Source organism: Halichoerus grypus, chromosome 7, assembly GCF_964656455.1.
Source record: "Halichoerus grypus chromosome 7, mHalGry1.hap1.1, whole genome shotgun sequence".
NCBI classification, from domain to species: domain Eukaryota; kingdom Metazoa; phylum Chordata; class Mammalia; order Carnivora; family Phocidae; genus Halichoerus; species Halichoerus grypus.
The window spans coordinates 2,866,398-2,887,960 of NC_135718.1; the positions used below are offsets into that span (position 1 = coordinate 2,866,398).

Here is a 21,563-nt window from a genome sequence, read left to right on the forward strand (position 1 = left end):
TGGTCAGCAGAAATGGAGACTGGGCATCCTTGCCTTGATTTTAGTGGAAATGCCACTAGTCTTTTCCCATTAAATAAGATACTTGCATTAGGAATAAAGTATGTATATTTTATCATGTTAAGAATATATCTCTCAATTTCTGTTTTCTGTAATTTTTATAAATGGGTTTTAAATTTTGTCAAAGGGTTTTTCAGTATCTGGGTATCATGATCATATGTCTTTTCCTTTGGTTTATTAATATGAAGAATGATACTAGATTTCCTAATATTGAACCCAACTTTCATTTCTGGAAAAAATCCTACTTGGTCATGGTGTGTGGCTTCTTCCTGTGGTGTTAGATTCTGCTTGTTAATGTTTTATTTAATATTTGTGCATTGATATTCGTGAGGGATACTGGTCCGTGGTTTTCTTTCTTTGTTCTTCTTTATCTGGTGTATCAGTATTACACTTCTTCATAAAAGGACTTGGGGACTTTTCCATCATCGTCAGTGCTGTTTAGTAGTTTATGTAGAGCATTGGAACTCTCTGGTCTTGAGCATTTGGTAGAACCCCCTGTGAAGGTGTCTGCCCTGGTGCTCCTTGGGGAGGTGCTGCACGCTTAGGAACCTTTGTCTTCTCTGACTTTCATCTGGTTCGGCTCTAACTGCAGTGGAGTCAGTCTTGGTCGTGGCCATCTGAGCTCCTCGGGGAGTTGTCCATGCCAGCGACATGTTCAAGTCTGTTTGCATGAGGTCTATAAAAGAGTCTCTTAGGATTTTTAAAATTTCTTGTTTCACTGGTCACTTCCCCTGTGTCATCTCTTATTTTCTGTATCTGTGCTTTCTCCCCTTTTTTCTTGATCAAGTAGCTGGTAGATTGTCTACTTTGTTAATTTCTACCCCCACCCCTGCAAAAAACTATAAGACTTAGAATTACGGGTTAGCTCTGATGTTTTTAATGGAAAACCTCCCCTCATGAGTCAGCGTTTCCCACCATTGTTTCTTCCTTGCATTTTCTTTTGGGTTACTAACAAGCTAAGACTCATTGATTGATTGATTTTATTTTTTCATTTTTATTGGTAAAAATATTAGCATAATGAATTTTTCTCTGATTACCGCTTTAAATGAATTCCATGGATTCTGATACATAGTGTTTTCTGTGTAATTATTTTTTTAAAATTCTATACTTTTAGTTTGTATTTACTCTTTCACTAAAAGTCAATAATAGGTTTTTTAAATATCCAAGTGGAGATGACTTTGTTTTTGTTTTTGTTGTTGTTGTTGTTAATAATGTATACTTTTATTGCACTGTGATCAGAAAGTATTGTTTGCAGTATTTCTACATTATGGAAATGGTTGATGTTTTCTTTGTGACCTAATATATGACCATTTGTAGGGAATGTGCGATAGATTCTTTTTTTTTTTTTTAAAGATTTTATTTATTTGAAAGCAAGGCAAGAGAGAGAGAAGGAGCTGGGGGAGGGGCAGAGGCAGAGGGAGAAGCAGGTTTCCCGCTGAGCAGGGAGCCCGACACGGGGCTTGATCCCAGGACCCTGGGATCATGACCTGAGCCGAAGGCAGGCGCTTAACTGACTGAGCCAGCCAGGCGCCCCTGTGCTGTAGATTCTTGAGAAAAATGTGTATTCTCTATTATCAGGGTACGGACTTCACTGTATATCTATGAGCTCTACCTTGGTTGATGGTGTTGCTTAGATCTGTCTGTGTACTTATTTCTTGTGTACTTGCTCTGCCTTGTATGGAGATGGTGTATTAGGTCTCCCATTTTTAGTAGTGCCTATGTATCTCCTTGCATATGCTGTCACCTTTGTTTCGTAAAGGTGGTGGTTATTTATTTATTTATTTTTAAAGATTTTATTTATTTGGGCGGGGGGAGCACAGAGGGAGAAGCAGACTTCCCGTTGAGCAGGGAGCCCGACGTGGGGGTCCATCCCAGGACCCTGGGATCATGACCTGAGCCGAAGGCAGACACTTAACCGACTGAGCCCCCCCGGCGCCCCAAGGTGGTGGTTGTATTACTTGGTGTGTAGATGTTCATGAGCATTATGTCTTCGTTGCGGACTGTGGCTTTTAACATTAAATATATCCCCTTGTGTTTAACCCTTTGTGACGTGAGTTCTACTTGGTCTCCTTCTCTCTCTTTGATTCATTTACCTTGGTCCGGCCGTTTGCTTCCTGGCCTTTCTGACTGACTTTATTTTAGGTACGTCTCTTGTGTACAGGATACAGTTGGGTCTTGTGCTGTGAACTCAATTAAAAATCTTTTTCTCTAAATAGGTAAATTAAGTCCATTAATATTTATTGACATGACTGATTTATTTGCTTGTAACTATCATAATATTTTATAATATGCATATTTTGTTGTATTTGCCATTCCTTTAGGAGATCTGTATTCTTTGCTTTTATATTTTTGATTTCGGATTTATTTATTTTTTTTTTTTAAAGATTTTATTTATCTGAGAGAGAGAGAGAACGAGAGACAGAGAGCATGAGAGGGAGGAGGGTCAGAGGGAGAAGCAGACTCCCTGCTGAGCAGGGAGCCCGATGCAGGACTCGATCCGGGGACTCCAGGATCATGACCTGAGCCGAAGGCAGTCGCCCAACCAACTGAGCCACCCAGGCGCCCCTTGATTTCGGATTTAGATAGATTTGTATTTTCTAGTCATTACCTATGTATTTAAACCTATTTTTATGTCCTTAGTAACCCGTTTTGTTAAACTCTTTATTGTCTGATTTGTTTTTTTCCCTCGTATTCTTTAATGCACACCTGTTGCTTACACAGTAATGACCTATACATTAATCAGAGTTTTTGCTCTTTGCCTCTTCCTTCATCTCACATTTAGTTGAATAATTTCTGTTTTGTCACTGTATGTAATATTTGCACATCAGTCTTCCAGCTTAATTGCACCTTTATTTTGGTCTAATATATACATCTAAATATTTTTAAATGTGTCTCATAAATCCTTTTGCTGAAATTCTCCCACTCATCACTAGGCAGATAAAGTTTACCCTCACATAGAATCCTCAAGAAGGGCCGACTGAGTGTAGTATTCTCCAAATTCATGGATGTTAAAAACTGCTTTTCTGTAGTCTTGGTAATTGAAGGATGGCTTGCTGGATTTAAAATTCTTGGTTCATACTTGCATTGAATTTATAATGTTGCTCCATTGTTGCCTTGCTTGTGTGTTGGTTTTGAAAGTCTGCTGTTAGTCTACTTCCTTTGCGTATTCATTGATTGGTGTCACGGGCCTTGAGGACTTTGTCCTTACCTTTGAAATCCCATAGTTTCATTAGGCTGCGTCTCAGAGTTGATCCTTCTGGGTTATTTTTCCTGGGTACCCAGTGAGTCCTTTCCTTTGAAGATTTGGGCCTTTCTCTATTCTGGAAATTTTCTTGAAGAGTTAAATGTTAGCTTTGCTATACTGTTTTGTTTTCCTCTTTTAGGAAGTCTGATTTATGGACATCACTCCTTTGTCTTCTCTCCCCGCCACTTGCTTTCCTCCCCTTTCCCATCTTTCTCAGTGTCACTGTCCTCCTCTTGGTTGTGGTCCTGTCTGTCCTCAGTGCCCTTTGTTAGTTTTCATTTGAATTGATTCTCCTTGGGTGCTCTGTAATTGATTCCTCATTTCTGAGGTAATTTTGTTTTCCTTCCATAACTTCCCTGAGTCTGCTCACCTCTCCCCTGCTTTCTCTGTTTTTGTCCTTTTCTGTTTTTAATTCTTCTACATTTCTAATTCAGGGTGGTATATTTAATTATGTTTTGGGGAGTGTAAATTCCAATTTTCTTTTGACTCGTGGTAGTTTTCAGGAGGACATTTTTATGGTATTGAGTGTTTAAAAGATTGCGAGTCTAGCGGCAGCCTCTTCGGTTGGTTTGGCCAAGTGCAGGGGCCACCGTGGCAGCTGTTGGCTGGCTGCTCGGCTTTGGTGAGGACAGGCCAGGGTGAATCTAATGATATTCCTCTTTACTCCTAGGACCCTACACTTTTCCTCTTTCTCTTTTAGCTTTACCACTCAGTTGCCGAAGGGTGCTTCTCCCTTCCTCTTTTGTCTGTTTTCTTCCCCGGAATGCCTCTGTAAATGGTGTCTGTCCCCTTACGCTGCATGTCTGGGCCTTGAAGTCCCTTCCCTGACACAGGCACTCAGGCATGTCATAGCTTCTTCATGTTCATATGGACTTTCTCACCCTTCTGCTGTGCTCCTCTCTGTCTTGTGGTCTTTCCTTCTGCCCTGGCTCACCGGAGCTCGTGACGGCCAGTGTGAGCTGGGGGCACAAGGGGCCTACACCAGGACCTGGTGGCTTTTCTCTTACCCTCTTCTTCGTATTTCACATTATCTTGCTTCATGTTATGCCCGGGGTGTGGTTTGTTGGAGAATTTGTAGTTTCATTTGGGGAACCATAAGGAAGTCAGTGACTGCATAGCCAGCCTTGTCTTCAGCCATCCAGAGGTCAAGCACTCACCCAAGAAATTCTTCTCAGTGGGCTGAGGGGCTCGGAGCTCAGCATTTTCCAGTTTAATCCTAAAATTTCCATGTAATCTTTAAGGCATATTAGAGAACAGTAAAACTAGCACTCTAAACCCATGATATAAGGCTTCTATATTGAATAAATCCATTAAGAAAAAAAAAAGTCAATTTAGAAAATACAAATAAATAATAGTACGGATAAGAAACAAATTTGGTAGAAACCATGTCGATGGTTTGCAAGAAACCAGAGAGGTGGAGGGAGCTGCAGTGTGTAAGGGCCATGTTTACTGACCTGGCGGGAGCTGTCCAGCAGCAGGGCCCACAGGCTGGCCCAGGGAGCAAGGGATGGACTTCACGACCCTTTGCAAAGGTCTTCCGGCTTCTCAACTTTGTGTCACTGAAAACATTGTTACCCTTCAAAATGCACAAAGTCTTGGGATTTTGAGAGTGAATAATTTTTTTTTTTCCTTTAGCGTTAGAGGATTGCTTTTGTAATTTATCTTTTTTAGTTCATGGGAAAGCAAAAAGCAAATGCTAACTTTCCCAGAGGTTATCAGTTATGGAGTATATGTGCAACCTGAAAATAAGTGAAATTAATGTGCTCTTCAGTGTCAGTAAGACAAAGAATTATTCACATGTGAATTATTTACATTTTATTGAGAAAGTATGGAACTCGAAACTAGGCAAAATGTGTTGAAGCATGTAACTAGTTTCCTGAACAAAATTGATAGATTTTGTATATTTTCAATATCAGTAAACCAGTCACAATAGTTTATTATAAGAGTTTTGACCAAAATTGTTTCAAATGTCTATTTTAAATCCATAAAGCCAAGTAAACCCCAAACAGTGCTAGAAATAATGAGGTTAAATGTAATTGATGGAACGTGTTCCTGAAAGATGATGTTTAAAGTCACCCCTCAGATGTCCTATAAACTCACTCAGCTCTACAGGGGTCTGTGTTTGCAGCTTAAGTTTGCAGAAAGCAAATCCAATTAGTGTCCTGTGCTCCCGGAGCCATCCCCAGTGAAGTTTCGTGTCTTTCAGAAACGGGCATGCAAGAGAGTAGAAGCGGCCGGGCCGGAATGGGGCTGCGGCCCCGCGAAGCTCAGCGCCCTGGTGTCCTGGAGTGGCGGGGGGCTGCCACGTGTGGGGGTAGGTTCCCGTTCCCACCAAACCAGCTGTGACCCATTTAAATATTTTAATAAAAAGTGTAAATAATGACTGTCCTGATGCATCTGCGGCTGTGATTTGTTAAATAGATTCCTCAGAACGGTGGAAGGAGCTCAGCCCAGCCTTGCCCAAGATGTATTGCGGGGGAGTCTGTAAGTGCATTCACCTTCTTGCTGTGACATAAAAGACAGACTTGCTCTTAAATATTAGATCCATAAAACAAAGTTAATAAAAACGGCAATTACATTTCTAAGGAATGAGGGATGTAAATAAAAAGATGCAGATTGAGTTAAGCTTTTCTTGGCATTGTGCTGGGGTGCAAACTGATTTGTTTCCAGGTTCAGATTGGAAATAGAAATGAAAATACACTTAAAATTTTTTCTTAACACAGGGTTCAGGGGAGGGAACAGGCCACTGGATACAGTTAATAGAGATCATGTGAGGACATCTTGAAGAGAAGCCCTGACCTCAGTTAATTATCCGAATAGGAATGGACGTTGTTTTCTCCTTTCCCTGGTTAAGCTTTCTTTGGTGTTCCCATAAACTTCACAGAAACCACAGATTTCAGAAGGAGAAATGCAGTGTTCACAACATTAATTCAAAGTAAAGGAGGTCTAAGATGACCAGAGTCAGAGTCTCAGTTTCCTGAGAATATTGGGCAGAATATCGTAAAGAATACACTGGCATAATAATACCTTTGTTATTAATTTTGCGCTTACTCTAAGAACAAGTTAATGTCTTTGATAACCTCTGTAATTCTTGTTTTTTTATTTTAAATTTAGAATCTTAATATTGTAGTAAAATAGAATTACGCTTAATTGCCACATAGAAACCAGGAGAGAGAGTGTGTGTGTGTGTGTGTGTGTGTGTGTGTGTGTTTAGAAACCAGGTGTGTGTATGTATCTCTGTATATGTGAGTATTTCTTAGGTTGCCCTCTAAAGAGGTTAGAGAAACATATTGCTCTGCTTTTGATCAGCAAAAGATTGAGTTGATCCATCCTAAGTTTTTGAATAGGCATATCGCCGGCTACTGTGTTTTACAATGAGAGGCAATGATTTTGTTTTAAATGAAGACCTAATGCTGTGTCAGTTACTGCCCACGTGAACCTGATTCTCTGAAGTCATTGGAGAAATACAAAAACAAAGCTTAGTGTCCGACTCATTCCACGAAGGTGTGCTTTTCATCCTCTTCAGGAGAATGTCTGCATGTTACGCTGCATTCCATGGTGTAATCCTGAACAATGGTGAAGTCAAAGATCTAGCAGTTGGAACTTACTGTATTTTAGGTTGATTCCTGTAAGAGCCACATATGCCCTAGAATACAAATACATAATGTTTACCTTGAGAAATGTGGCCTCATTATGACTAAAGTGTGTTAGTGTGGTGACTAACTGGTAACCTTCCTTGTTCTCATCCCATTTCCATGGACTGTATCTTTCAAATCCCCCCATCTGTTGGGCAAACACTTGGAACGTAATATGGATTCTTAATGCTCTGAGACGTTGTGTTCTGTCATGAATGGCTTAAAGAAGAAAATTTGGCTCAAGCAACTGATTGGATCATTTTAGCTAATATTCTGTTTGAACAACAGTTTCTATTTGATTAGGATTTTTCCTTCCTTTGTAACTCCCCAAGCTTGCCTCTGTTCTGTTTCATAGGAAATGAATCTGTGAGCAGAGAACCTATATTGATATGTAAATATATCATTTTTTCCTTAGTGCTCGATATTCTTTTCATCTAAATTTCAGAAACCGACTTTAAAAAATCAGTTTCCCTTTATCTGTAGTTATTCTCAATAAAATTTCACCCAGGCTTGGGTGATTTAATATTTACACCCACTGTTACAAAAGTCTTATGTAAATAAAGATTGAAATGTGAATTTGAAAAGTCACACCTCTTGATATTTGAACAGACTATAGGTGCATATATCTTCTTTTTCTAATAATATGGCTAGTTTCTCTCCTAAGCTTTTAAAATAATAAGACACTATTTTTATATTCTGGAGCATCAGAAGGTTCAGTGCTAAATAAAAAGCAAATAGTATTTTTAGAAATGCGAGATCCCAGGGAGAAGTGCTTAACAGTAAATCACCGATGGGCAGCAATTCCAAATTTCAGAAGACTTTATTAGACACACAGCTCCATTCACAAATGTGCACCTGTGTGCATTAGTGTGCCCCGTCCTGTACCATTGTTCCTAGAGCGGACCCAGGGTGGTGACCTGGGCTCAAAGAGAAGCAAAGGTTGCATTGAGGGGTCTGTGGAGCCCTAACAGGAGACTTGCCTATGAGTCTCAGCTTCTTTGGTGCTTCGCTCACCATAACCTCCCTTGGTGCTCCCCTAGCACCTCCTTTGGTGCTCCCCCCATCGCCTCCCTTGGTGCTCCCCCCATCGCCTCCCTTGGTGCTCCCCCCATCGCCTCTCTTGGTGCTCCCCCCATCGCCTCCTTGGTGCTCCCCCTATCGCCTCCTTGGTTCTCCCCCCATCGACTCCCTTGGTGCTCCCCCCCCATCGCCTCCCTTGGTGCTCCCCCCATCGCCTCCCTTGGTGCTCCCCCCATCGCCTCCCTTGGTGCTCCCCCCATCGCCTCCCTTGGTGCTCCCCCCATCGCCTCCCTTGGTGCTCCCCCCATCGCCTCCCTTGGTGCTCCCCCCCATCGCCTCCCTTGGTGCTCCCCCATCGCCTCCCTTGGTGCTCCCCCATCGCCTCCCTTGGTGCTCCCCCCATCGCCTCCCTTGGTGCTCCCTCCCATCGCCTCCCTTGGTGGTCTCCCCCATCGCCTCCCTTGGTGGTCTCCCCCATCGCCTCCCTTGGTGGTCTCCCCCATCGCCTCCCTTGGTGGTCTCCCCCATCGCCTCCCTTGGTGCTCCCCCATCGCCTCCCTTGGTGCTCCCTCATCGCCTCCCTTGGTGCTCCCTCCCATCGCCTCCCTTGGTGCTACCCCCCATCGCCTCTCTTGGTGGTCTCCCCCATCGCCTCCCTTGGTGCTACCCCCCATCGCCTCCCTTGGTGCTCCCCCCATCACCTCCCTTGCACCTAGTTTTCTGGTGTGCTTCTGATCCGGCAGGTCCTCCTCTGAATCCTCACACGGCTGTCAGCTCAGTGCCTGAGCACCTGCTGTCTCTCCTGAGCTTTTCCTCATTTTTAACATGGATCGTTTCTCATGCATGCAGGGTCATGGCTTCTCAAGTATGCGGGGACGTTTTTAGTTGACCTCCCCGCCTCGTTTTCCAGGTTGGCACGTGGCCCCCTCGCTGTGTGGTCTGTGCTGGCTGCCTTTGCAGTGACCACGGCTCCGACCCGCCACGAGGTTCCTGCCGGGGTGTGCGCGGCTCCGTAGAGGCGCCTCCTCTTAGCCCTGCCTCATCCTGCTCAGGTTACTGACAACTGCAGGGAGACGGTCCCCATCCTTGTGGTGGGACGTGGTGCTCCGTCCTCCGGGGTGTCCGCGCTGCCCCTCTCTGCTGCCCCGTCCGGGGCTGCGAGCCCAGAAGCAGTGCTGATGGCCGATGGCCGCCGTCCGCGGGCCCCCTTTCCCTCACATAGGGTCCCTGGCATAGGGTCCGCCGCGGCCGCAGGGAGGGTGGAGACCGCGCCGTCCTTTGCAGATTCTGACCCACTAAATGAAACCTGACAGGGCTTCACAAGCTCTCTAAGCAATTGAATGAAGCTCCGTGGTGGTGGTGGGGGGTTGCAGTATAAGGCAGAAAACTCTAGGAAGGACAGATTGCCCTCGTTTGCAGAGGCAGAGATGCTGGGTTCCTGCCACCATGTTTTCCGAGTGGTGTCTGGTCTCTGACACAAAGCTGCCCAGTGCAGGAGCCCTTCAGGAGCAGCGCCGCCCTCAGATTTTATTGGGTCAGCATGATGGTCAGCTGCCTGTTCTTTCTCAGCTCTGTTCCCCAACGTTGCTCTGCTCTGTCTTGTGGAGACTCCTTGGCTTCTGGTTTCTGACCGTGGACGCTGGAGTGGGCGGGGGGTGGGCTGGGAGCCAGAGCATCTCTCCCTCTGCCCCCTCCCTCCAAGGTGCCAGCTTCTACAGAGTTGTCCCCGTGGTCCCAGCTCCTGCGGGTGGCACGGGCTCCCGGGCTCTGGGCCATGCTGCTGCCTCCCTTGGTCCTCCCCACCAGGGGAGACTGCGGCTGTCTGGGGCGGGGGGCAGTATCTGGTTGCCTGCCCTCCCCCACGTGGCTTTTCTGCTCTTCCATTGTTAGTGTGCTGGAGGCCACATTAAATTCCATGTGAGGTACCTAGATTCCTCTCTGACTAGACCCTTTTGGCCTTAATTACCTAATGAGTGGACGAGTCCTCCTGGGAAAAAAAAGAAAGAGATTGCTCTTTTAAACCTGGGCCTCTGGATCTTTGTTGCTCACCCTCAGGTCTCTGGGTGGAGTCCAGCAAGCTTGGCGTTCAGGAGTGTGGGCAGAACCTGCCCCAGCTCGGAGTCACCTGGGCTGTGTGGCGAGCCTGGGTGTTAGATTGAAAAAGAGTCAGGCCCTTTCATATTGCTCACTTGTGTGTTGTTCTGTTATCTGGGGTTAACTGGGTTTTATTACCCAGACTGGTAGTGAATTGCCATATAAAGGCCAATGTGCAAATCATGATGTTTTGGTTTTATGGACCCCCCTCCCCCACATACACACACCAACAAGTTAATTTTGGATAGCAGCCCGTTCATTAGCGTTGAGGGCAAATACTAAGGGAGAAGTCTCAATAAGCCTCTATACTACTCACTTTTTTTTTTTAGATTTTATTTATTTACTTGAGAGAGAGAATGAGAGAGACAGAGAGAGCATGAGAGGGGGGAGGGTCAGAGGGAGAAGCAGACTCCCCGTGGAGCAGGGAGCCCGATGTGGGACTCGATCCTGGGACTCCAGGATCATGACCTGAGCCGAAGGCAGTCGCCCAACCAACCGAGCCACCCAGGCGCCCCATGCTACTCACTTTTTGACATTGAAACGCACTGCCTGACCGCGGTGAGGAGGGGCGGGAGCAGAAGTCGAGGGCAGGGCATCCAGGGTTTGGTCCATGCCTGCTGGCTGGTGGCCCCGCAGGGACAGCAGGGGTAGCCCACGTGTGATTATTCTGATTCTAAAGGGATACACTTGTTTTCTTTGCACTTTTTATCTCCAAATGGGCGACCTTTAAAGTATTTGTTTTATTTTATTTACCTATCTGACTTCCTGGTAATTGCTTCCTGCATCTGTAGCATCTATAAACAAAGCTCTGGAGCAGGGACCGCCCAGAAGCTGGTGTGCACGAGTCTGCCTTTCCCCGGGCCTGCGTCACAGCAGGGGGATGGGTGTTGTGGTCAAGCTCAGTGGCCCAGGTGTCAAGCCGCCGACGAGGCGGAGATGAAAACGTAATGTTCTGACACAGATTAGGGAAGATCGATGTGCAGTGGTTTGCTCTTTGTGTCCTGTTTCAGCAAGAGCTAGTCCTTGTCAGTCCTTTATTCTTACGTCCTGAGAGGAGAAAACACAATCAGGTGGGATCAAGGGAAATTTCATTGATTCTTCTGTGAGAATCAAATTGTACTTGTCCGTTTTCCCCAGGTTTGTCAAGGATCCTAGAGTTCATTGAACCCCGTCCATTTACAGATAAGGAGAGTCAGGTCCGCCGTGGTTGATGGGCAGGTTCCCGGCCCGCTCTGCTCCTCTTGGCTGGTCCGCGTGCTTGTGGCCAGACTGCCAGCCTCCCTGCCCCGCGCTGGGTGCACCGAGCGGCCGCTGTGAGGCGCTGCAGCCAGGGTGTGGGTCTTCGCGGCATCACACCCGGACGCAGGGAGAGCTCCCTGGCGAAGGCACAGCGCTGGATTACTCAGACGGAAGAGCACGCTGGCCGGGGGAAGAGCCCGGCTGTGTTGGTACAACCAAGTGTGAATCCCAAAATAGAGGCGTTTGAGTAGACTTGCTTACAAAATCTTCAGATTTAGCTTCTGACGGTAAATGTTTTCTCTAGAGTATGGGAACCAGGAAAATAGTTTTGTTTGTTCTTTTTTTTAAAACTATGTTATTGAGATCATTTCCAGGCTCTGAAGGAACACAGAGCCTTCAGATGACTAGAAAAACAAAACGAATGCTTCGTTCTCTATAAATAAAGTGAGTGAAACTATGAGGAGATGGTGCTGTGGATTAAAAGCACTTTAAGGAAAACATCATGTAGACTCGCTGGGAGCCCGCTCAGCTGCGCAGATGGACGCTCACCGCCTTCTGCTGCGGGTGGACCATGGTGTCAGGTACACGGTCAGCCTGTCGGGAGTGCAGGCAGAACACAGAGCAGTGCGTCCAGACACATCCCTGGTGGCCATGGCGAGGTCCTCCTTTGTTGGGTTTGGTCCTGGAATGGGCCGGGCAGGGGGGCTGGGGGCTAGGGGTTGGAATTCTAATGCCCAGAGGCAGATGTGACTGACCGGTGGAGGTGTGGGAGCCAGAATCTGGACCCTTGCAGAAAGTTCTGAGTCTGGGAGATCTGCCTGTACCTTAAGGACATTAGAAATTAAAATACCAGGCCATACACGGGTGTGGGCTCCAAGCTTATTCTGTCCCAGTGGTACGAGAACCGAAAGGAAAGCATGAACATAAAAATAGATACAGACTCTTGAAGTCCTTTAAGGCCTTGGACAGTGGCAAATGCAGAATCATCTTGCGGGCACATCTCCACCGTCCAAGGCACACGGGATTCAGAGCTGAGACCGTCTGCGCAGAGAATGTCACATCAGAACAATATAAATAACATAACATCTACCACTGCGGGCGGGGGGGGGGGGGCACATCAGGAATTATAACAAACAGGAGAACAAACCTCCAAGATTCTGAAATGTATTATCAAAGAACTTCACTATATGAAGTTCACTATAAAGTTAATTATTTTAAATTGCAAAAACAAATGATTAAGAAGAAGTAGAGCCAGGGGCATCTGGGTGGCACAGTGGGTTAAGTGACTGACTCTCAGTTTCAGCTCAGGTCATGATCTCAGGGTCATGAGATCGAGCCCCATGTTGGGCTCTGTGCTCAACGAGGAGCCTGCTTGAGATAATTTCTCTCTCCCTCTCCCTCTGCCCTTCCCCCTGCTCATGGACTCTCTCTCTCGAAATAAAAATAATAAGATTTAAGATAGAAGAAATAGAGCCATAATGAAAGGAGAGGACAGTGTGAAAAAAGAATTGGAAGGTCAAAAAAAAACCCAAAAATCCTTTTAAAAGTGAATGATACAATCATTGAAGTGAGACATAGTTAAAGACAGAATTAGTGAACTAGATTTATCTGGGGAAGTCATCCAAAACAGCATGAGATGGAAAGATACGGAAAGTATGAAACTGTGATTGGGAGTCAGAGGAAAGAATGGAAGGTCTGTCAGGAAATCCAGAAGGAACGAATTTACAGAACAGGAGAGGAAAGGATAATGAAAAGACCTGACTTGAGAAGACTTATGGCTTTTGAAAAGATAGTGGCTGAGAATTTCCCAGAATTGAAGAAAGACGTGTAGCCAGACAATTTTGAAGCAGAAGAACAAGGTGACAGAGATTACCTGTCAGATGTCAAGATACATTACAAAGTTGTGAGAATTCCAACAATGTGCTGTTGGCCCAGGGATAGGGAAATAGACCAATGCAATAAATTTGAGGGCTTTAAACTTGGGTATATGGCAGCTCAGTGCATTGCAGAGATGGTATAGCAAGTCATTTGAGAAGGACAGGGTCCTCTAACTGTGCTAAGATGTGTGGCCATCTATATGAGGGAAAATAAGATTAGATCTCTACCTCACACAAATCAATCCTGGGAGGTGGGGGGAAGGTTAAAGACCCTAAATGTGCAAAGTACAAAATCTAATAAAGCCACAGGGAAAAGATTGATATATTTGACTATGTACATAAGACACATTGCATACCAAAATTCCTCATCGCTAAGAAGATCCTTCCATAAAGCAGGGAAGACATTTGTGACATACCAAATGGAGTGTAGCAGATACGTGGATAAAGTCTATGAATTGGCAATTCAGAGAAGAGGAAACCAAACTAGCCAGTAAACGTAAACGGACGTTAAGCCTTGCTAGTAATCAAGGGTATCAACTCAAAGCATCAAATTAGCAGGAAAAAAAAAAAATAGTAACAAAGCTCCAAAGTGTGGAGAAGGATATGGGACATCCTCTATCCTCTGGCCCTAGTCCACCTCCCCCCACTTCAGTCCTACCCACTTATCCCTTCCCCTGATCTAAAAGGAATTGTTTGCCAAACCTGAGCCCTTTAAAGATGATCCGTAGGAGACTGAGTATGAACAGTGTGCTGAGTCGCTCGTTAGACGCTGATGATGGAAGTGCGGGCAAGAATGTGGAGTGAAAGGATCTCCACCTCGTTGGAGGCCGTGCACCTTGGCTTTGTGACTTACAGAGCAAATACCTACTAAGGGTGGTGGTAGGTGTTCCCTGTGACCCAGGAGATTCCTTCCTGAGAAGGCACCCTAACAGATGCCCAAAGAAACATGTACAAAATAATTACAGTGACATTGTTTGCTTAGCAAAAAGCCAGAAACAACCCACCTGTCCAATAGGACAATGGGTAAGTCAGTTTGGGTATATCAATTCGGTGAAATATACACAGTAAAAATGGATGAATTAAGGAAATGGCAGAAGACCGTGTATAGAATGATGCCATTTAGATACAATTTTAAACATGTAAAACATTGATATTAACTAAAAGAGTAAAAGATGGTTCTGAGAATGAGAGACCTCAAGTTTAGGACTATGAGCTTATTTCTCCTTAGGGCGTGAGGGCTCAGGATATGCAGGGTGTTTCATTCGTATCTCAAATGTGCTCTCTCCCAAGCTGTGCGGTGTGTTATATTTTTGTCCATAGCTTTTTTGTTCTCCTGAAATCATGGCGGGTGGGACGTGGGCGTGATGTCTCTGCAAATCCATCATGGTGAAGGGGAAGGACAGTAAAGAGGAAATTCTGTGGAGCTGCTGGGGAGACATGACGGATTATCCAGGGTGGGATGATGCTTTGACTACAGGCCCCAGAAGACCTTGGCATGACATCTTTGATGTGCTCAGGGGACAGTGCCTGTGTGACCGTGTGGGCCGGCTGTACGAACCCCAGGGCCAGGACGACCAGCGCCGGTGGGAGCCCCCCTGCCCCCCACATACAGGAAGTGCGGCCACCAAAATTGACTCCAGAAGAGAATATAAACGGACCAGTAATAGTGATGAGTGAGATGAGCTGGGAAAGTGATCCAAAAGCTACCACCACAGATGGCTTTATAGGTTAAAAAAAATCCTGTGTGAAGTAACACATGGGTGAGTTAACATTAGAAAAACTACTACATTGATCAAAGGAGGAAAAAAAACCCAAATGATCATCTAAATTGATGCAGAAACAGCATCCAGTTACTCCAAATCCCACCCATGATAAAAACTCAGCAAACCAGAAATAGAAGTGTTTATCCTGGGGAGGTTTGGGGTTTGTCCTACTTCATGGAAGCATTTCCGTTGACGAAGAGGGAAGCACGGGTTCGCTTGCTGTCTCCACTTCTGTCTAGTGCACTGAGTGTGCTCGTGTGCCGGGCTGCCTGACTGTCCAGGGAGGGATGATGCTTTGACCTTTGGCGCGTTAAGACAAGAAAAAAGAAGCAATGGTGTGAGAATTGGAAAGGAAAAACATAAACTGTTATTTCCAGATGATAGAATTATCTACACAGAAAATCCAAGAAAAGCTACAGATAAAGTGCTAGGACTAATATTCATCATCCTTGTTGGATATAAGATGAACATTCAAACATAGGATGGATGAGTGAATAGAGAAACTGTATATATACACAGTGGAATGTTATTCAGCCATAAAAAAAGAATGAAATCCTGCCATTTGCAACAATACGGATGAACCCCGAGGGCATTATACCGAGTGAGATAAGTCAGAAGAAGACTCGTACTGTATGACCCCACTTATGTGTGGAATCTTTTATTTAGAAAAAGAAAAAGTGGCTCGTAGATACAGAGAGCAGGTGGGTGGATGCCAAAGGTAGGGGATAGGGCGTTGGAGAAATGGGTGAAAGGGGTCAAATGGTGTAAAATGAAAATTAAAACAAAAATTTAAAAAGACAGCAGCAGCCCCGGTAAGTGGGTTCTTTTAAAGTCCTCAGGCTCCTCATGGGGGAGCCAGCTTGTGACATCAGCATCCCCTCCGAGCGCCAGATGCCCCTCCACTAGAGCCCGGATCCACGAGTTCGAGCTAAAACGATTTTATGTAAAAGAACAGCCTGATAACTGGATTTTGGAGAGTCTGGCCTTAGTGCCTGCTTCCAAAGTCCACGAAAGCTGTCCGTGCAATTTGTTTTTTAGTTTTAAACTCCAGGCTTTTCCTAGAATGCACATTCCTCCACATACCCTGTTTTTAAAATGACCTGTTTGTGTCCAGCTCAAAGTATTCCTCTGTGATACTCCCGATCCTCGCACATCTGGGATGTGAGTGTTGTAAGTCGCCCCGCTTGGGCAGGTGGAGCTGTGTCCAGCTCGAGCCTCAGCCTGGATTCAGCCCTAGATCTTCTTCCCCAGCACGAGCACCTGACTCAACCTCAGAAGCATGAGCAAGGTTATGGGCTGCCACCTGGCCGACTCCACCTCCCCTGACTTCAGTCCTACCCACTTACCCTTCCCCCTGCTCTAAGTGGAGTGTTTCTCCAACTTGGTCCCTTCGAAGATAATCAGTGGGAAACAGGTTATAAAGTTTGCTCACTGTTGTTCTAAGTGGCTTGCTTGAAGCTGTTACTGAGTACTGCCAAGTACTGAGCTTTGTTCCTATTGTCCACTCCCACCCCCTAGAAGGGTCCTACATGGATGAGGCTAGGGCAAGTTCCAGGGCCTTTGAGCTATGGGAAAATCTGGAACGGAGGCAAAAAAAAAGGTCATCTCAAGAATCAAGTGTCCTTTGCCTTGATGTGGGCCCTGCTCGCCTCAACTACTTCAGACACATGCTGACAATTAAGCCTTGAAGGAAGGCCAGGAGTAGGGCAGTAGTGGGGTGGTCTGCCCTCAGGAGAACATACCTGGAGAAAAAGCTGGCCCCAAGAAGTAGGCTCTGGAAGAGGAACAGGGGCTTTGGGTGGGGACATCCTATTGGCCCTGTGGATTCTTTACCCCATGGAGAGGTACAGCCGAAATGGGCCAGAGGGGGGCCCTCTGCAGCATGAGGCCCAAGGCTGTGGGTGCACTGGAAGTGTAGCTCGGATGGAGGGAGAGATAGATGAACTCTACTCAGTGGTAATAATTAGGAAACAAGTCGCATTCATGATATTTCTTCCTGATGTGAGGAGCAGCGAATCTTCAGATAACTAGAAGAACAGAACAAAAGCTTCTCAAAGAGTAAAATCTGTTCCACCCCGAGGAGAGGGTGAACTGCGTTAAAAGGCAAGTTAGTACTTTCAGAAAAATATGAAGGTCTGGCTTTGAGTTCCTGACCAGTATCCTTTCAGTTGGGCCTGCAGGATTCCCTTCAGCATTTGTCGCAGGCTAGGTCTGCTAGCCACAGCTTGTCTCTGTGCACCTGGGGCTGGCTCAGGGGCGCCTTCGTTTCTGGGGGCTAGTTTGACTGGATCTAGAACTCTCGATGGACCATCATTCAGCACTTTGCATACGTCCTTTCACTGCCTCCTGACTTCTGTGTTTCTGATGGGAAGTCAGCTGTTAATCTTCCAGAAGATCCCTTGTATGGGACACAACGCTTCTCTCCCTCTGCCTCCAAGAGGGTCTGAGCTTTGACACTACTCTGCTGTGTCCAAACGTGGACACCTTTGGGCCTGAGGCCTCTTTGATCCTGATACTAGAAATGAATAAAAGCTGTGTTCAAAACACATCTTTCTTTGGTGGAAAACTGATGGAAGTGTATTTTATCAAAGTGATGTGTTCCTACTGTATCTTACGAGATGACTTTTCAAGCCTGATCAGGCAACAGGGCATCGTCAGTGAGCACGAGCCTATGGGCACAACTAACCTCTTCACTCCTGTCGAGTCGGAGACACGGTCAGTGCCCAGACCCCGCTGTCACACGGGCCTCTGGGGGCTGGCGTGCGCCACAGGACGCTGCAGGGTCCGGGGACCGCACTCCCGACCTCTCGGTCAGGGATAGACAGGCTCCTCCTTGGGTGTCACTGTGGCTCTGCGCTGCGAGAGTGACGTTGACAAACTGAAAGGTGTCGAGAGGAGTGAATAGGACGGTGTGGGAACCTGACAGGGCACTGGGAGGCAGGCTTTAAGGAGCAGTTTCTGCAGGTCCTTTTGTGCTTGAGATCCTGGATCTCAGTTTTCATAGTGACATGGCTCTGTCTATGTAATTGTTAAGAGTCTGGTCATTCTGGCTCCAACACATCTTCATATAACCCCATTGCATGGGGAGGGTGGGGACGGGGGCTAGATGGAGACCTCTCAGTGAAGACCTTCTTAAAAGGAAAATTTGGTTTTTGAGCCACATACTGGTGGTGCTATTGGCAACAGTGATGACGACGACGACGATGATGATGAAGTTAATTAAAGAGCATTGTCCAATCCCCTCCCCACCAGCCAGTCTCACTGTCCCTCCCCTGAGAGAGGCCCCGTCCTCTCTGGAGTCTGGCCTCCTGAGCCTGTCCACTGCATTCCTTCTCCCACAGCCCCTGAGAGGGAGCTTCCCAAGCTCTATCTGACCTCATCACTGCAGCTTCCCGTGTCTGGAGCAGTGCTCCCTCACCCAGGCTCCTGCTGCCGAGGCTCTCACGACAGGAGCTTCCTGGCCAAAAACATTTGGGAAGTGCTAAATCCTTTCCCCACCTTTTGGAGATTTGATGCATAGTAGGTGATTAAAGAACCCAAGAATCACAGTAAAGACACTTGTTTAATTTTATTCAATCCAGTGTTTGGAAAACGTCCCTTTTATGAAGGGATGCTTGTTACACATGCATTTCTGAGACTGTTTTGGGAAACACAGGCCCGATGAATAAATTCAGCACCTGTATTCACAATCTGGGCGCAGCCTGACTATCCAAATAGATCCTCTGTCCCTGCCTGTGTGTGCCGTGAACCCTGCCTTCTGTCATCCCAGATGGTTTCTCTGGTTCTGGAACATTCTCACCTGCTGTTCTCATTGCCTGGGAGGCTCTCTCCCACCTTGTAAGATTCTATTCTGTCTTCTTGGTCCACTCAAGATACCTCTCCTACGTGAAGCCTTCCAGACCCCTCCTTAGGTAGAATCAGCAGTCTCCAGAGCATCCCGTTCTGGTCCACCTGAATGATTCATCTTTGTGACACATGTGCTCACAAGCCTGGGTGCCACCTCCCTGACTCTTTGCCAGTCCCAGGTCTCTCAGGCTGGGTCCCCTGGCTCAGGACAGCACCGCCTTCTAGGAAATGGACACCATCATGGACCAGACCACTGCCTGGCCCAACCCAGCCTTCCTGGCCTCCACCAGCCTAGGGAGCCCACTGGCATCATGATGTGGTCTTGGAGAGCAGGGCTCCCCTGCTGGCTCCTGCCATTGGGCCACAGATCCACTGCTCTCTGCCCGGATCATGGCCAAGTGGGATAAAGGTTTCTAGATGCTGGACATCACCTCTCATTTCACAGTGGCTCAGTGTCTGGCCACCTGTCTGCCCCTAGCCATCTGGTCCTCCCAGTTCCTTCTGTGGGTAAAGGTGAGGAGGCATGAGGACTGTTACAAACCTGGGTCACTTCCAAAGCCTGGTCCGCCTGAGAGCGGCCGCTACAGCGCCTTTGTGTTGGATCCCTACTCAATATTTAGACATCATTTAAAAAAATTCTGTTTTATGAATATATAAATTATATTTTCACTCTTTCTTCCCCTCATAGCACTGTAGGGGAGAAGAAAAATAATGTTTATTGAGAACATTCTATGTAACAGGCACTGTAGGAAGTGCTTTAAATATCTTTTTTATTATATGTTATATATAGTCTGTAAATGTGTATTTACCTCAGAAATAAAACATTCTTTACAAGTGGTGGCCCGTCATTTTAAATGCAGTGCTGCGTGTGGGTGAACAGACAGCCTCGGTAAATCCATTCCCGTGATGTGTTTTTGTGTCATTGTAGGGACATCTCAACCACACCGAGAGCCAATAGAAGGTGCAAGTTGGAAGGTTCCGTCCATGTGCCAACGAGGGCCGCCCTCATGATGGACCTGAGTGCCCACCTGTTCAAGTCACAGCCCGTGTCCCCTGTCCAGGAGATCCCACCGCCTGCTGTGCGAGAGCCAGGAGGACCCCGTCACCTCAGAGGAGCCCTCAAACCGTTGTCCCCCGCTACACCTTTCAGATGTATCTTTCTTGACAAGGAAATCGTTTGCGTCATTTAAAAGTTAAAAAAAAATGTCAGTATCACATTTCCTGTGAGGTTTGAGAACCGTGTGGCTTCTGGAACCACGTATCCAGATGTAGCCCTGTTTTCACACTTTCCAGTTGTTTTGTGGATGGATTCAGGGCTGCTTATGTGTTCTTTTTTAATTAAAAGACTTATTTTTATATTTAAAATGCTCTATAATCTTACACTGAATTTCACTGAATGCTGGTATCCAATCTGTTCTGTGTAATTCCCCAAATGAAGTTATCAGGCACAGGGCCTCTTTTATATTAAAATGGACATTTCTCATTTCTCTTGGGTTTTCCGTGCATCGTCTGATGGCGTCCTTTTCCCTGGTCTGAAGGTTTCCTGAGATGTCCTAGCACTTAACAGACAAGGTCCCCCAAACCGCTGGGTTACAGGGCGGCGCCCAGGTTCTTTACCCTTCCAAAGCCAGAGGGGGACAGAGACCCCGCACTCCCCGTGTTGTTCTCGTGTCATCCCCAGGGCCCTGTTCTCTGCCGGTGGCCGCCCCTCAGCACCGACGGTCTGAAGAGCCAGTCCACCCATGGCCACGGCATGTGGTCGTGGAGGGATTTCATGCGGCACGGAAGGGCGGAAGCCGCACCATCCTAGCGGGGATGTGGCTTATCCGGAATCGCAGGGCACGCTGGTGTGTTGCACGAGCGAGATGAGACTTCTGCCCCCGGCACCTTGGGAGGTCACCAGGCGTTCGCCCCGGGTCAGGGCGCCGACCGCCTGAGACGAGGCGGCCAAGGCCCAGGGCAGCGAGGCTGAGATCCGTGGCCTTCAGTGTGCTGTTCGAGAGCTTTCGTGGGCTCCTCTCTTCAAGAGGAGACACATCTTCCCTCTCCGGGAGACCGGGAACTGGGGAGGTCTTAGGTTCACAACATCTCTGTGTGTGTGAGCTCCACCCTTGCCCCAGGGCCGTGGGGACAGGAGGTGGCCACACACGGACTCGGGGCCTGTGGTGAGGGAAGTAGCGCACACGTCGCCCGGCCGCTTAGTGAATGGAAAGCGTGTCCTGCAGAGACGAGGCCCCACGCGTCTCCCTGCCCGCGGGGAAGCACGCCGAGTGGAGCCGGCACACGGGGTGCGGGGCTGCGTCCCCCAGCGCCTCGCCGCGTCGGCCCGTCCCCGGCGTCTTGGAGCCTCGGCCCGTCTGTGACCGGGGGTGACGGCCCACGGGGCTTGCGGGGGGCAGGAGACACGCACGGACGGCCTTGGTGACGCTCGGGGGCCGCCCCTGGCCCGTTGTGCAGCCCCCAGGCCCCAAAGCAGGCCCTCCCCCGGAAAGCCAAAGGATACGGCAGGTTAGGGCCGCAGTGACAAGGACAGAGGTGGGGCTGACGCTGGAGCCGGCAGCGTGAGCATGAATTCCTCGGGCTCCCAGATGCGGAGGGAAGGCTCACCGCGCAGGAGCGTGTCGGCCGGGCGCTTGCGACATGTGGCCTCCGTGTTGCCTCACCACGTGTGGTCCGCTCAGGCCGGGTCGCCGCAGACCGCCGGGCCCGACCGGAGCCCCTCCCAGCCCGCAGCCCCTGCCCGGCCGCCGCCCGCGCCCTCGGCTCCACCCCCGCCCGCCTCGGGCCT

General features: G+C 47.5%; 1 non-coding gene across 1 annotated transcript in view; it reads left to right on the forward strand.

The window, feature by feature from the left end:
* The window catches only part of LOC118553645 (uncharacterized), a 37,104-nt gene extending 16,842 nt beyond the window's left edge, over positions 1-20,262 (forward strand). The window contains exons 2-4 of the transcript XR_013449551.1: positions 5,508-5,615; positions 5,723-5,785; positions 19,704-20,262. This is a non-coding gene — a transcript (uncharacterized LOC118553645). The remainder of the gene's footprint in view (positions 1-5,507; positions 5,616-5,722; positions 5,786-19,703) is intronic.
* Positions 20,263-21,563: the final 1,301 nt, after the last annotated feature.